Source organism: Mirounga leonina, unplaced genomic scaffold (genome assembly GCF_011800145.1).
Source record: "Mirounga leonina isolate KUSES-001 unplaced genomic scaffold, KU_Mleo_1.0 Mir_129, whole genome shotgun sequence".
NCBI lineage: Eukaryota > Metazoa > Chordata > Mammalia > Carnivora > Phocidae > Mirounga > Mirounga leonina.
The window spans coordinates 66,514,715-66,530,852 of NW_023270323.1; positions in this window are offsets into that span (position 1 = coordinate 66,514,715).

The window sequence follows — 16,138 nt, forward strand, 5'->3', positions numbered from 1 at the left end:
TTCCTGGGTAAACACAGTCTCTGCACCACAGAGTTTATGTTTTTGTTGAAGGAGGTAAGAATTAAGTAATACAAGATGACATTAGATATTGCTAAGTGCCTCATAGAAAATTAGAAGCCCTGACATGATCATGACTAGGGAAGGGAGGATGACACTACTGAAGATAAAATTGAGATTTGGCCTCAGCAGTATTTAAGTTGAGCCTTGAAAGTTGAAAAAAAAACAGAAAGATTGCTCTGATCCTAGAGACAAGTGTAAGGACTACAAGGCACAAATGGGCTTGACCTGGTCAAACAACTGTAAGGAGAACAAGTCAACTGCAGCCTTGTGAGCAAAGATGAGGTAGCAGATGATGTTAGAGAGGTGGGCAAAGGAAAAATCATGCTACGTTTTGTAGGCTATTATTAGGAAGCTTGGATCTTATTCTAAGTACATTGGGAGTTTTGAGCTGGGGGAAATTTTATATGATTCACGTTTTTCAAAGGATTCATCTAATTAAAATAGAAGTAATGATAGGAAGGTAAGATGGAAAACCAGTTTTGGGGGAGACCACATTGAAGGTGACCAGGTAAGAGAGGAGAGTGGTTTTAACTTCAATATACAGTGAAGATGGAGATAATACTGATAGAGTACACTGAGAGTTTAGATGTAGGAATATGGCTAACTACTAGGTTTTGACTTGAGCATCTGGTTTGATGGTGATGTCATTTATTTATAAGGAAAAGACTGAACTGAGTGAGAAACAGGTTGGGATGTGAGAGTGATCGTTAATATCATTCTTAATAAATTTCGGAGTTCACACTACCTAGGTATCTGTCATATGTCTATGAAGCTCAGAACAATTTTGGGCCAGACATATATAATTGGGAATCATAAGTGTAATATTTAAAGCCATTGACTTGGAGGTGATCACTCAGAGAGAAGGTGTAGCAAGAGAAAATAGTAAAACCTGGAAGCAATCTTGAGAATAACATATATTTAGAGGTCAGATAAAAATAAGGAATATATAAAAATTTATAACCAAGATTTATATCCATTATCAATTGGATAAAAGGAGAACTATAAGAAGGTGGAATCACAGAAATTGAGTGAATCTTTCAAATATATGGGAGTATTTATTTCTGTTGAATAACACTAAAAATGTGTAAAAGACTGAGGACAGATATTATATTTTTTTGCTAGGTTGGAGGTCATTGTTGTCTTCATATGTACATTTCAACAGATCAGTGAACATCTAAACACATCTGAATCAAAAGTACTGAATGCTAAAGACAAATAGGCAATCTTAAAAATGGTCAGAGAGGAAGGATAGATTCTGTTTGCAAATAAAGGAAGGAAGATTAGTTATACTCAGCGCTGAATTCTCAGAAACAGCACTAGGAGCCTGAATTCAAAAAATAATATCTACAAAGTTAGCAAAGAATTCAATTCTAGTGAAACTATCACTTAAAAATGAGGGCTAACCACTCACCCATTAGGATAGCTATTATAATTAATGAGTTTTGATGAGGATATGGATAAATAACACTTGTGCACTGCTGATGGAAATATGAAATGGTGCAGTCACTGAGGAAAACAGTATAGTGGTTCCCCCCCAAACTTGAAAATGGAATCATCATATGATCCAGCAATTCCACTTTTGGATATATACCCAGAAGAATTGAAAGCAGGAACTAAAATAGATACTTCTATATCCATGTTCATAACAGCATTATTTGCAATAGCCAAAAGTTGGAAACAATCCTAGTACCCATCCATGGTTAGATAGGTAAATAAAATGTTGTATGGATATACAAAATGATGTTTATACATCCCGTTATATTTTTTATCACAATTAAAATGTTTTAAAATAATTTTGACCTTTCTGTACCTCTAAAATTTCTCCAGGATTCCCAAGGGTTTGCATGCCATACTTTGAGAACTGCCAGTATAAAATATTCTTAATATGAAACATTAGATACAATGTTTACCCTAATAATGATGTAACATAATCATGTGCAAAGGACTGTCCCATGTGTTTTCAACATACCATCCCTTTAAACCTTCACAACTTCATAATGCAAGTACAATTGTTCCACCTCTCCCCCCATTTCATAAACTCCTCATCTTCAGGGAATACAACCCATGCTGTATGTAAAGAAAAGCATGATAGCCTGTAAAGTGTGAAGTGTAAAATAAATTAGCCTGCCTGACTGCCTGTAAGTAGAACTGAAAGAACCTTGCCTGACCCTCTTGAGCTAACTGGTCTCAAAATCTTTCCTAATGATTTAACAGATTCTCTTTATCAGTGCTTAAAAATTTGATTTGTTCATTATCCTTAATTCTGCTGTAGGCATGGCATTGGGGTCTTAGTTATTTGCTGGCATTACTCTTTCCATTGCTCTAAGAACTCATCAGTTCTCTGTAATAGTACTGAGTCTTCACTCCTTCCCTGCTCAGGTGTTTTTGGGTATTTTTTTGTTTTTGTTTTTGTTGTTTGTGTTTGTTTTTGTTTTTGTTTTTGCTTTTGGTATCACCTCCAATAGTCATGCTGGTGGGGGCTAAAGGAAACACCCACATACCACCTTTATATTAGGATTCCTCAAAGAGTAGCCTGGTCTTTTTTTATTGCTAATGTTTACAAAATCTTATTTATTTCCTTCTTTCGTGTTTTAATGTGCCCCCAGGGGTCCTAAGGGCTTGGTGAGAAGACAGTTGGGAGTAGTATTAAACATCTTGACCAGATGAATGTGAACATGGCCATGTCTATTCTAGATGGAAAACAAAGCAAAATATATAAGCTAGATATTTTACAAATACTCAAGGCTGGAATCCTTATGCAGTTTTAGTGCAGTAACTTACAAATGTGGAGATTTAATAACATTGAGGAACTAGTGCTCTATAGATTGAAAAAGTCTTGGTCAGTTTTGCTCAAAGTACTGTCCTCAACCCACTGCATCAGAACCCCCTGCATGACTATCATCAATTTGTTAAGAAATAGACATTTTGGGCTATAATTTGCCAAAGATACAGACTGAATAGGTCTGAGGTGGAGTTCATAAACTCACATTTTTAAAAGTCTCCTCATGCCATTCTTAGGTAGACTATACTTTGAGTACAACTGATCTAGAAGATAACATCTTTGCATGTCCTAATGACACTAGGAACTCTGATTTACCAGGAAGTATTCTATGTGTTTGAAAATGTGATCTTGCTAAGTGGCAGAATCAGGTGAATCCAGAATGCCTCTGGGATCTGCTCTGAACCACTAAGTCCTATTTCCTTTAGCTTCATATAAAATGCCTAAATTATCAGATATCTGCAATGGAATAAACCAGAGCACTGAAATGTGTTTTCTTGAATTGTCTCTTCTAGTACTTTGAAACAACCTGTCTGCAAGATACCCTGAGTTGACTCTAAAGCACTTAATAAACATATGTTGGCCGAAAACTGTGCAGGAGCTTTCTAAATAATTTCCAGAATATTGGCTATGGGACGGTTTAACAGTAGAGGAGAAATATCCCAAGGGTCAGGGCCCATCGTGCTGGAGAGCTAATCTCACAGAAGGCAGTGTGACCGCCCCAGTGACTTTTGGTCCCAAGAAGGAAACATTAATTGTGGCTAAGGATAAGCTTCCCATCCTTTCAGTCTTCCAACAAAGAGATGCATGAACCACCTCATTCCCAGGGGAGCTCAGGACAATGGAGCCACAGTGGTTTTTCAAGAAAACGTTAGAACACTCTCACTAAAGTGAAAGCATGTTGAAGTGTTGAAATACTCTTGCAGAGGTGAGCTAAAGTAAATAGAAAAATAAAACAAATCTGTCAAATAGACAAAATAGCAACCATCACCACCTCTGAGGTACCAATTTGTAAAATATGGGATCACTGTCAATATGGTCAGTCCCTATTCTTCTCCTTTAGGGGTACCCTATCATTCTAATAGATTAAGAGTAAAATCATAGTTGGCCAAAGAAACCTGATTATCAGAAGATCCTCACTTCTGTTTTCTGATCTGCATTATATTCTGTTATAGAAGCAAGTTAATTGAGTTATGGGGCTGAAGGCAGGCATAAACCATTGATCATCTTCTCTCTGAACATTTGGGGATTGTTAGTTTTCAAACAGAATTCCACAATTAGTCTATTAAATAATTAAAAGTATCCTTGTAGCTGTGATTAAGTGTAAAACATTTTAGTTATAATTGAAAATAGTGAGGACAATGGCACTTACACCAAAACTGTATAATCTAAGGCAGGCTCTCCGTGCATTTATTTTTGTACTAGTGTACAAGTTCTGGAACCAGACTGCCATGGTTTATATCCAGTTTCTACCACCTATTCAATGTGTGGCCTTGACAGAGTCACCTACACTCTCTGTGCTTCAGTTCCTTCATCTGCAAAAGCTGGATAATAATATTACCTACCTCATAGGGTAATGGTGAGGATTTAATTCATTGATACATGTAAAGCTCTTAAGGGGTGCTTGACATATAGCAAGAAGGATATGTGTTCATTATTATTGTGTGATTGCCCACCAGAAAGATGTTAACATCCTCCCCCAAAGATGTAGTGTAGGCTACATCTTCTGTGAGAATTCAGGTCTCAATAAAAATAATTTCCACTCTAGGGCGCCTGGGTGGCTCAGGTGGTTAAGCGACTGCCTTCGGCTCAGGTCATAATCCTGGAGTCCCATGATCAAGTCCCGCATCAGGCTCCCTGCTCAGCAGGGAGTCTGCTTCTCCCTCTGACCCTCCCCCCTCTCATGTGCTCTCTCTCTCTCTCTCTCTCATTCTCTCTCTCAAATAAATAAATAAAATCTTAAAAAAAAAAAAGAATAGTCTCCACTCTAAACTTTGGTAAAATCATCAATAAAACGAAGAGGGAAGTCCCTGCATCTCAGAGTTATTGTGATAATTAAATGAAATGATGTTTAGGAAGAGTTTTATGAATTTATAAAACTTGGTAACTATGTAATTAATTTAGAAGTATTATTATTATTGTCATTTTTGTAAAAAGCCTCAAGGAGATGGCAGACCTTGAAGGAGGAGGTAGAAATAGAATTTTCTTCCTGCAGGTGAAAGCAAGGTGCCCAAATGCACCCTAGTCATGTTTGCACTATAGCAGCAAACAGGCTGAAATTCATTTTTTTTAATTTTTGTAATTCACTCTTTTTTTGTAATTCTTTATATTTTGTAATATACTCTTTTTGATGATGAAAACAAAACAAAAAAATGACAGGGAGAAAGAGAACTCAGCCACCCAAATGTGAATCAAAATTATTTTCACTTACTCTACTGCTAGAATCCAGGGTATGAAACTGTCATGTGCTGGATTACTGAGCTCTCTGTCAAATCCCTTAGGACTGTGGGAGCTAGTCCTCTATTTCATTAGTAGCCTCTGAGTGTGATAGTATAATAGGTTGTCCTTATAATAATCTACTGCCAGCATTCTTCTTTTCCCAAAATGTCTCAAATGTCAAAGGAAAACAGCATTTTAGTATGATTCCCTCTAACAAAAAAGAAAGCAATTATATATGATACATACATGATATTACACATGATACACAGATATTTTCATCCATATCATCACCACCAGTATCATTAAAGTTTTCTTTTTGTTTTTTTAAAGATTTTATTTATTTATTTGACAGGGAGAGACACAGGGAAAGAGGGAACACAAGCAGGGGGAGTGGGAGAGGGAGAAGCAGGCTTCCCGTGGAGCAGGGAGCCCGATGTGGGGCTCGATCCCAGGACCCTGGGATCATGACCTGAACTGAAGGCATACGTTTAACGACTGAGCCACCCAGGCGCCCTGAAGTTTTCTTTTTTGACGAAAACTTAACTCCCATTGTTTCTTTTAGTGTAAGATTTAATTTGTCATAAATTTTCTGCAGTTGAGTATTGGGTTCCTTTGGCTTTTTTGACATCATCAGGTTTCTGATTAAAAGCGTTATGTTGTTTTATTAACTGAAAATTTAATCACAAGTTTTAGGATTGTTAATTGAAAGCCCTTTCCAGACTCATAGATGACCTGATGCATTTGAGGAAGACTAAGAAATTGAGATGAAACCCCAAGTAGAGATTGTTTTGAATAGAAACTGTAACTCCCCTGGTACTGGTTTACTAAGCCATTCACACTGGTGTGATCTGGATCCAATGTCTTTAATAACTTCAACAGCTGTTTTAAGAATGTTACCTTACTCCTCTGAGAAGGTTTGGAATGACATGTGGGTGTCATTGTTTTCTGCTACTGTGTTCTGTCCTCAATTTCTTTTGGTCATCAGGGGAAAAAAAACCCTGAAAAAAAAGATCATAATTTTTAAGGCTTTTAGCAATCTATTAAGCAGGGAGGCAGAGTTTCCCAGGACACAAACTATTCCACAGATGTAGGCTGGATGTTTTAGGAGGTGAAATTTACCACATTAACAGACTGTGTTTAGACACTTTTGGACAGCAAACAGGTTTCAGAATCTGAAAAACTAGGTTTAGTTCCAAGCTCCCATCAGTCTTTGTTCTCACTAACCATGGGCTTCCTAGTCTCTTACCCAGGGTAATAAGATTCTGACATCATAGAGTTGTTTTGAGGTTAAATGAGGAAATGTATGTCAAAATGTCTTCTAAACTCTAAAGCACTTTAAAAGCAAAACGTTCTTTTTTCCTGGGTACAATAGGCATCAGGAAACCACTTCTGGAGGCTGTGTGATATTGTGTTTGGCATTTCTCCGTGGTGAGGCACCATAGGTCTATAAAGGTTAAGAGCTCCATCTCTGGAGTTAGGAAAGACCCCGATACAACACACTGGGGGATCTGGTTTCATGTCAAATTCTCCTATTAGAACCCCTAGCTGGTTTTGGAAATCACTTACTCTAGGGTTTCTTCTGCTTTTGCTTCACTTTGGGTCTCTGATGACATTTTTCTCTATCATGCTTGCTCAGAAATACAATCAATAAGATTTTTAAAATATTTTATTTTTCAAACACTTTATTGCCCAGCCACTCCATCCTTCCCACCCCCCACCACTCCAGCAACCCTGTTTGTTTCCTGAGATTAAGAATTCCTCATATCAGTGAGATCATATGCTACATGCTTTCTCTGATTGACTTACTTCGCACAGCATAATACCCTGTTGTGGTGAGCGCTGTGAATTGTGTAAGAGTGTTGAATCACAGACCTGTACCTCTGAAACAAATCATACATTATATGTTAAAAAAAAAAAAAAAGAAGATAATAGGAAGGGAAAAATGAAAGGGGGGAAATCAGAGGGGGAGATGAACCATGAGAGACTATGGACTCTGAGAAACAAACTGAGGGTTCTAGAGAGGAGGAGGGTAGGGGGGAGGGTTAGCCTGGTGATGGGTATTAAGGAGGGCACGTTCTGCATGGAGCACTGGGTGTTAGATGCAAACAATGAATCATGGAACACTACATCAAAAACTAATGATGTAATGTATGGTGATTAACATAACATAACAAAATAAAAGAATAAAATAAATTGATTTTAAAAAAACTACTTTATTGTTTTTATTGGGATGGTCCCTCAGGGTGTATATAGACAGACTACCATGCTATGGAAATGAAAGTCTGCCATGTATATCAGAATTCAATAGCAGAATATCTGCTTCTGCAAAAATCTGTAAAAATTTACATCTATATAATTTTAAATAGGGTCAGTATTTTACTATGCAGTGGCTGATAATTGGCTTTACTCAGTGTCACATGTCCTAAGAAACGTACTTTTCCTTATTTAGTGTGTTGGCTGTTAACATTCCAAATCATGATCTCTACTCTCTGTTTCCTTCACTCCTGTATTCCAAAGTACCGTCTTTAAGACTAAAATGTATCTATCTTTTAAGCACCATGGAAAATTCAGTTATATACTTTACCATAAAATATACATAATTGGTTAAAATATACATAATTGGTTAAAAACTGAGGGGGACGCCTGGATGGCTCAGTCGGTTAAGCGTCTGCCTTCGGCTCAGGTCATGATCCCAGGGTCCTGGGATCGAGTCCTGCATCGGGCTCCCTGCTCCGCGGGGAGCCTGCTTCTCCCTCTGCCTCTGCCTCTCTCTCTCTATCTCTCATGAATAAATAAATAAAATCTTTAAAAAAAAAAAAACTGAGGGGTGGACAAAGTGGGGAGGGAAGGTTCAGAATGACCTTGTCATATTAGGAAACCATCAGCAAAACAACAAAACTCCTACTGAATAGGAGAAGATATTTTCAAATGATATATTTGATAAAGGGTTAATATCCAAACTATTTAAAGAGCTTATACAACTCAACACCAAAAAGTTGGTTAATTTCTTATTATTGCTTTTCTACTTTACATAAGTTACTTTGCTAAATATGAGAATGACTTTATATACTTTATGTCTTTGAGTGTCTTTGCATATTTAATCAGAATTTCATTATCTCTGCTTTAAATATTTGGTACAAAGATGAATGTTACATATTTTTAAGTTTGATTTGCATTATCACTTAGGGCAAAAGTAAAATTCCAGAAAATTGCATTCCCAAATGTTTATAACTGATGTGAGAAATAACATTAGAGAGTCAACTTAAAACAACACCTTTCCATCTTTTCATCCTTCTAGTTGACAGAGTGAGGAATACCTTTATGGGCCACGAAAAAGACTGTACCTTTTCCACATCACCCCTCAGCTTCCTGTCATGTCATTCCCACAAAGAACCACAGCAGACATGTGCTAATGAAAAAAATCTGAAACTCATTTGCTCTTCTGTTTTCCAATAAAATTAATGGGCACTGAATGACAATTTTCCACGTCCCTAATCTTCATCATGCCAGGAGTTAGCACATATCATTGTCAATGTCGCTTTTTCAAACTCCTGGGCAGATATGTTGGCTGAGGATGATGAGAAAAGTGATTTCCAATAAATGAGATGCCTGTTGGAGGAAGAATAGATATCATGGAGAGGTGGGTTCTGAGGGCCTCTGTGGCAAAGCTGTTAGCTGACTTCCAAAATTATCTCTGCATTTTATAGTTATTCAGCAAATCTCTTCTCACAATAAATAGATCCCCGGTGCCGCTTTAAAAGGCCATGGCATTCATTTCATTCCATTTCATGGAACAGGAGCAGCTTGTTGATTAGATGAAAAAGAAGTTAGCCCTGCAATCGGCTGCTTTTCACCCTCCATTTATAAGGTGATTGGAAATTTCATAGTAATGATCTCTTAGTACATTTTTTTTATATTACTTTTAAAGTCTATTGGGTAACAACTTTTTTGTTCCCTCAAGGAAATCAATTTGGGGTAGTTGTTTGCTATACATCACATACACATGCTTTGAAATTTACTACAAACAAGACCTTACTAGATTTCTTTTCTTTCCCTCCCCTTTGGCAGTTTGCCTACAATAAATGGCTTTCAACTCCCTAATGGACATTTTTTTCTAGTCTACTACCACTAGAGGTTTCTGTCATCCTGAAGCTATCAGGGAAATCCAAACTAGAAGATTTTATTTTATCCAACCTGTCATAGTCTGTTTCTGAACCCGGGGGTGCTTTTTTTTTTTTTTTTGGTTGTGAGTGTGTATGTGTGGGACCTTAACTCCACTTTGAATAGAAATCCAAGACCAAGCTTTTGAGAAAATCCCTGACAAATGTTTCTAGTTGGTAGAATTGATAGCTGGCCTTTAATAAGAAGAGTTTACCTCCAGATCTTTTTAAGATGCTATCTTGTCATACTAAAGCAGTCATGACAGTATGTTAAAGAAAACTAGCCCTAAACCGATAACTACTTGACATGGCTCATTCCTCTGCTGACCTGCTGTGGTTGCTAATAGCCTAACAGCAGCTACTGGTGTGAAGGATTAAACCGTGAGGAGAGAAAAAAATCTACACCCATGGTCCTTTCATTTAAAAACTGTCAAGAGTGGTATTGGACCAAAATTCCTAAGATTGGCCAGCTGCTCTATACATATAATTAAACTTGTTCATATATACTCTCTCTCTCTCTCTTTCTCTCTCTCTCTCTCTATATATATAAACACTACATATACTTTTTATATTATGTTACTATAATAGGAATAATTGCTTTAAGATTAGTTCTGATTTAGACTTCCTTAGTATAAATATATTTCTTCTTCTTTACGTTATATACACCGCGTACTAAATCAATTTAATTTTAAAAAGTTCAGTGTCCTGGGCGCCTGGGTGGCTCAGTTGGTTGGGCGACTGCCTTCAGCTCAGGTCATGATCCTGGAGTCCGGGATCGAGTCCCACATCGGGCTCCCTGCTCGGCGGGGAGTCTGCTTCTCCCTCTGCCCTCTTCCCTCTCGTGCTCTCTGTCTCTCATTCTCTCTCTCAAATAAATAAATACAATCTTTAAAAAAAAAAAAAGTTCAGTGTCCTTCAAACATGAGAAACAAGCTTGATATCTATGCTTTTTCTATTAATATAACATCTTATGCCCCCCACACAAAAGGAAAGGCAATTTGGTGTACAACAAAACATTTCTACTTATTCAAATTGTAAAAGGGACTGCAAAAACTAATGATGTAATGTATGGCAATTAACATAACATGATAAAATAAAATTTTTTAAAAAGGACTGCTAAAAAAATTGAGGGGGTGGATAAAACTACCAACTTACACTGTTTTCCATAAATACTTGACACTTCAAAAATTATAGATTGTATTGGTCAGTAAAATCTACTGGTTTATAAGTTTAATATTTTATAATATAGCTTTTTATGCTGTACCCTAGTTTTGACCACGACTTTCTCTTCAGGGCATAATGCTTCTCTTTCCTTAGAATCTGTCGGTTAGGTCTGTTTTTGTTGTTGTTTTCTGTAAGTGTGGATGAACACCAATGGAAAATTAAGTGGTCATAATTAGCATAGATAATATTTATTGACTTATTCTACATTTGGAGAAGATATACTAAATTCTAACAATAATTATAAATTTTCAGACATATTTGCACATATCTTAATGTATTTGTCTCATCATCTTTATTGAAACCCCAACGGAAAATGCTAATGTTTAGGGTTATACTATCAACTCAAATTTTTCAATCAGATATGTCATTCATTTTCCACTTCCACGAATCAGCCTAGAATAGAGCTGCTACCACTATTACCTGAAGGAATACTACTCCCAATGGTGTTTTTCTTGCCTTCTCTGCTCAAAGGAAACTTCAAATGCAGATTCCTCCTCCAAAATCATTTTAACTAGCAGAGCACTCAGTGTTGAAATGCCTACTTTGGTCCCTGCCAGGAAGATTCCATCAACTTCTATCTGGATCACTACCCTCATCTGTTGACTTAGCATTTCCTGAAATACAGTCTTCACTGACCTAGTACTCCAGGAAACACCAATTTAGCATGGTAAATTACCATTTTCACTGCTGCCTCAGCTTTTCCGGGAAGACTATTTTTTTTCCTTAGCCCTTCTGTCAGAGAGCTATGGTTTTGAGGTGGATTTAGAAGTTCAGGACTATTACAGAACATAATGACAGGATGCCCTCAAGTGGTAACACTTACTCTACCCAGAAAGCTCTAAATGGTTTACAACATGAATGCACAATCCATCTTGTGTCCTCCATAACAGAGGTGGATAGTATCCTGGTAGCTCAATAAACGGGTAGCATGCAAAAGCTGAGAGAAAGAAATGGAGACAATATTAAATGTATCCGAGAGGAGATAACATGTATTTAACCAAAAAGATTTCTCTCTATGTCTCAAACTACTATTCCTTAAAATACTGATTGCAACTCTTCTTAATTGTCTACCATTAGATATTAACAGCATCCAATTGGTTATGGGAATTGTTTAGATATATTTACTGGGATCACTGATCTCAGAAAAATGATACATTTCACATGACTTAGGTTCCACTAATTGATTCTAAACTTCCATTTTCTCATCTGCAAAATCACAATAGAATAGACGAGACAGATTAAAAGAAATGTATGAATATCAGATAGAATGGTTGTCTAATACAAAGAAGGAGCTCAAGGAAGGATCATTCTAGTCCCATTTCATTTCTCACATTTCTCATTATCAGTGAGAATACAGCCAGGAGTCTAGTTCAGATTTCAGATGAAACACCTTATATTTATGGGGCACCTGAATGGCTCAATCGGTTAAGCATCTGCCTTTGGCTCAGGTTGTGATCCTAGGGTCCTGGGATCTAGCTGCTTGTTGGCTCCCTGCTCTGCGGGGAGTCTGCTTCTCCTTCTGCCCCTCCCCCTACTTGTGCTCTCTCATTCTCTCTCTCAAATAAAGATTTTATTTATATAAATACATATTTTATATATTTATATTTTAATCTTTTATATTTATAGAAGATTTTATTTATTTATTTGAGAGAGACAGGACAAGCCAGGAAGAGAGGGAGAGGGAGAGGGAGACAGAGACAGAGAAGCAGGCTCCCCGCTGAGCAGGGAGCCTGACGCAGGGCTCATCCCAGGACCCTGGGATCATGACCTAACCCGAAGACAGACGTTTAACCAACTAAGCCACCCAGGTGCCCCAATAAATAAATCAAATCTTTAAAAAAAAAAAACACCTGATATTTGAAAGGGGCCAGAAGGACAGAAAGGATGCACTGACACTAATGTGATGACATGTAATAAATCCCTTAGAACCTGGATCCAGATGAACACTTTTCAAACTCAACTTTGTTTTTTGGCTCCAAATCTCTGCCTTGTGTGTTGAAGTCTTCTGTAGTTTACTCTGGTAAGTTCATTCTGGCTAAAACTTTCAGTCACTCAAGTCTGCAACCTCAGAGCCATCCTTGAATCATCTTTTTTATTTCCCCCTTGAATTATTTGGTTTTCTGAATGTTTCTTCAGTCTGTCACCTCCTTTATAACCACCATCACAAGACCTTTGGTTCAAGTCCTCAGCATTTTTCACCTAACTGAACTTTCCAACATCAATCTCCTCTTCTTACTGTAACAGTTCCAAGTTATCTTCCCAAAATAAAGTATGACTGTTATTCTTCAGGTTAGGCTAGTCAATTTTTTTTTTTAATCTCCAACAGGGAAAAAAAAAATCCACTTCTTTACAAATTGTAGAAGGTCTTTCAATTTCTACATCATGTCCCTAGTGTTTCTTTCTATCTTTCTCATTTCCCATCTGTATCTGATGACTTGCAAATCTCATTTTCTCCCATTTCTCTCTTCCTTTGGCAGGCTATTTTCCAAATTTGGAATTCTCAGCACCCTCAATTTATTCACTTTGAAAAATTCACATATCCTTTCACTCTATTCTGTCAAATTTTACCTCCTCTTTGAAGCTTTCACTATTTCTCTATTTATTTTTATTATTTTTTTTACTATGTTTCTTGGTATACATCTTTTATCAAACCACATTATTGATTCCAGAATACATAGTTATTTTATTTTCTTGATTATGTATCTATTTAGCTGTACTCACTAGATCTTATTTAAATGTTTCTGCCTCAACATTACAGTATCTTACAAATTGAAAGTCCTAGAAAAATATTTAATCTATCAATGATTTAATGGATAAATGCAAAGCATTAAATATTTTTAAATGTTATAATGTATAAATGTAGTATTTAGGAAATGGGAGTTCAATTGGCTCTAAATTCAGTATAAATTTAAAAGATAAATACTTTGATATTTATTTAATCAAGAGTTAGAGTTTAGAGCAGCCCGAACAGCTATACAGTGAGAAATAAAACCTTGGATAGGAGGACTACACAAAGGATGAACCCCAAATCTGTGTGTAAACTCCACACAATCTGTTGGCCAATCCCTGAACTACCTACAAATGGAAGAAAAGCCAAGAAGATAGACAGGGGGTAGCAAAATGAAAAGCTGAGATAACTGAGCAGAGATCTTTGCTGCTGCTTGCTGCAAGAAAGAGTTTCAGTCAACCAAATTTACGGCCCATAAGAACATAACATAATAAAAAAATACGTTGATTCAAAAAAAAAGATTATATATATATATATTCTCTGGAAGTTAACAATAAATATTTCAAATCACTGTAACATAATCTTTCATTTCCAGCATACAATCCCAAATTACTAGACTTGAAAAAGAAGGAAAAAAAAAAAACAGAAAAAGATAAGCCATAGTCAACAGAACAGTCAATAAAAATAATCTCAAGATGATCCAAATGTTAGAATTATGAAATTAGGACTTTAAAACAGACATTATATATATTCACAGTTTTAAAGGAAAACATGGTTATAATGAACTAACAGGTGGAGACTTTCATCAAATAGATGGAAAGTGTAAATAATGACCATATACAAATCCTAGAACTGAAAATGAAATATCTGAAATTAGAAACAAAAGTTATTCTTAACAGCTGATCAGAAAAGGCAGAATAAATGGTCAATTAATTTGAATAATTATGAATACAAATTACACAATCTGAAGAACAGAGATATAAAAGAAAGGTATTAGAAAAAAACAGAACAGGACCATCTGAGTAGGACAGTATCAGTCAGACTGATACATGGATTACATAACTGGAGGAGTTATGTTAGTTATATAAGAAAATGTTCTTGATTTTAGAAAATGTTCTCAAATACTTAGAGAATATATTAGTTTGCTAGGGCTGTTATCACAACATACCACAAAATTAGTGCCTTCAACAACAGAAATTTATTCTTTGAAGTTCTAGAGACTAAAAGTACAGGATTAAGGTATCAGCAGAGCCATGTTCCCTCTGAAGGCTCTAGGAAAGGATCTGATCCAGACCTCTTTCTAGCTCCTTGTAGTTCTTTGACTTGTGGCAGCATACCTCCAGTCTTCTCATGGAGCTCTCCTTCTGTGTGTACATGTGTCCAATTTTTCCTTTTCTCATAAGGATAACAAACATTGGATTAAGACCTTAATGACTTCATTTTAACTTGATTGCTTCTATGAAGACTATTTCCAAATATGGTCACATTCTGAGATACTGGGTATCTTTTTGGGAAGACAAAATTCAACTCATAATAGTGATTAAAGGGTTATTATGATACATCTAACTTAATTTCAAAAGATTCAGAAAAAATATGCAGAAAAGCATATACAAACACACATACATATACATGCATACACATATGTACATATATGTATATGGATATGTATGGCCAAAGAGAGAGAGAGAAAATAATAAGCCAATGGGGAAAATGTAAATAATTTGTAAATCTGGATTTAGAGTATATGGGAATTTCCCATACAAGTTTAAAATTGTATCAAAAATAAAAAGTGACAAAATATTAAACGTTGTTTATCTCCTTGGAAGACCCACTGGAATGAGAGGAAATATCACTTCGTCTTCCTTAAGAACACCAGAGGATTAGGAAATATCAGACTATGCAATCTTCCTGGCTTCAGGATTCTTGCCCTGTCTACAGTGGGAACCAATTTTTCTCTCCTCAGCATTCTCAGTCATATTGCAGCCTCAAGGACAAACAACTGTTTTGAACAAAAAGTATTTAATGAAACTAAATGGGCACCTTGGGGCTTAGCACTTCCTACCTATTGTCTTGTATCAATCTGTTAGCCTGGGTCCAGTAATAATATAATATCTCATCTGAGCTTTCCCCCAGTCCTAGAAACTCTTTAAGTCTTCTTTGTTTTCTAGGTTCTTCTGAATGAAATCCCATCTCCATACACTCAGCCCTAAAAAGAAAGGAATCTGACCCTGAAGTTCCATCCTAGTGAACAAAGAAATCTGCCTTCATATTTCCCCAATACTCATTATCTATTTTAAGTTTTTTTTTTAGTATAGTTGACACACATTACATTGTTATATTAGTTTCAGGTGTACAGTTTAATGATTTGACAAGTTTATACGTTATTCTATGTTCTCCATAAGTGTAGCTACCATCTGTCCCATTATATCACTATTATCCTTATGCTCTGGTATTTGTTCCTGTGACTTACTCATTCCATAACTGGAGACCTGAATCTCCCTCTCTCCTTCAGCCATTTTGCCTACCCACCACTCCCCTCCCCTGTGGCAGCAATCAGTTTGTTCTCTGTATTTATAGTTCTGATTCTGTATTTTGTTTATTCATTTTTTAGATTCCATTTAAGAGTGGAATCATATGGCATTTGTCTTTCTCAGTCTGACTTATTTCATTTAGACAGCCTCTAGGTCCATCCATGTTGTTTCAAATGACACAATCTCATCCTTTTTTATGGCCATGTGATATTCCAGT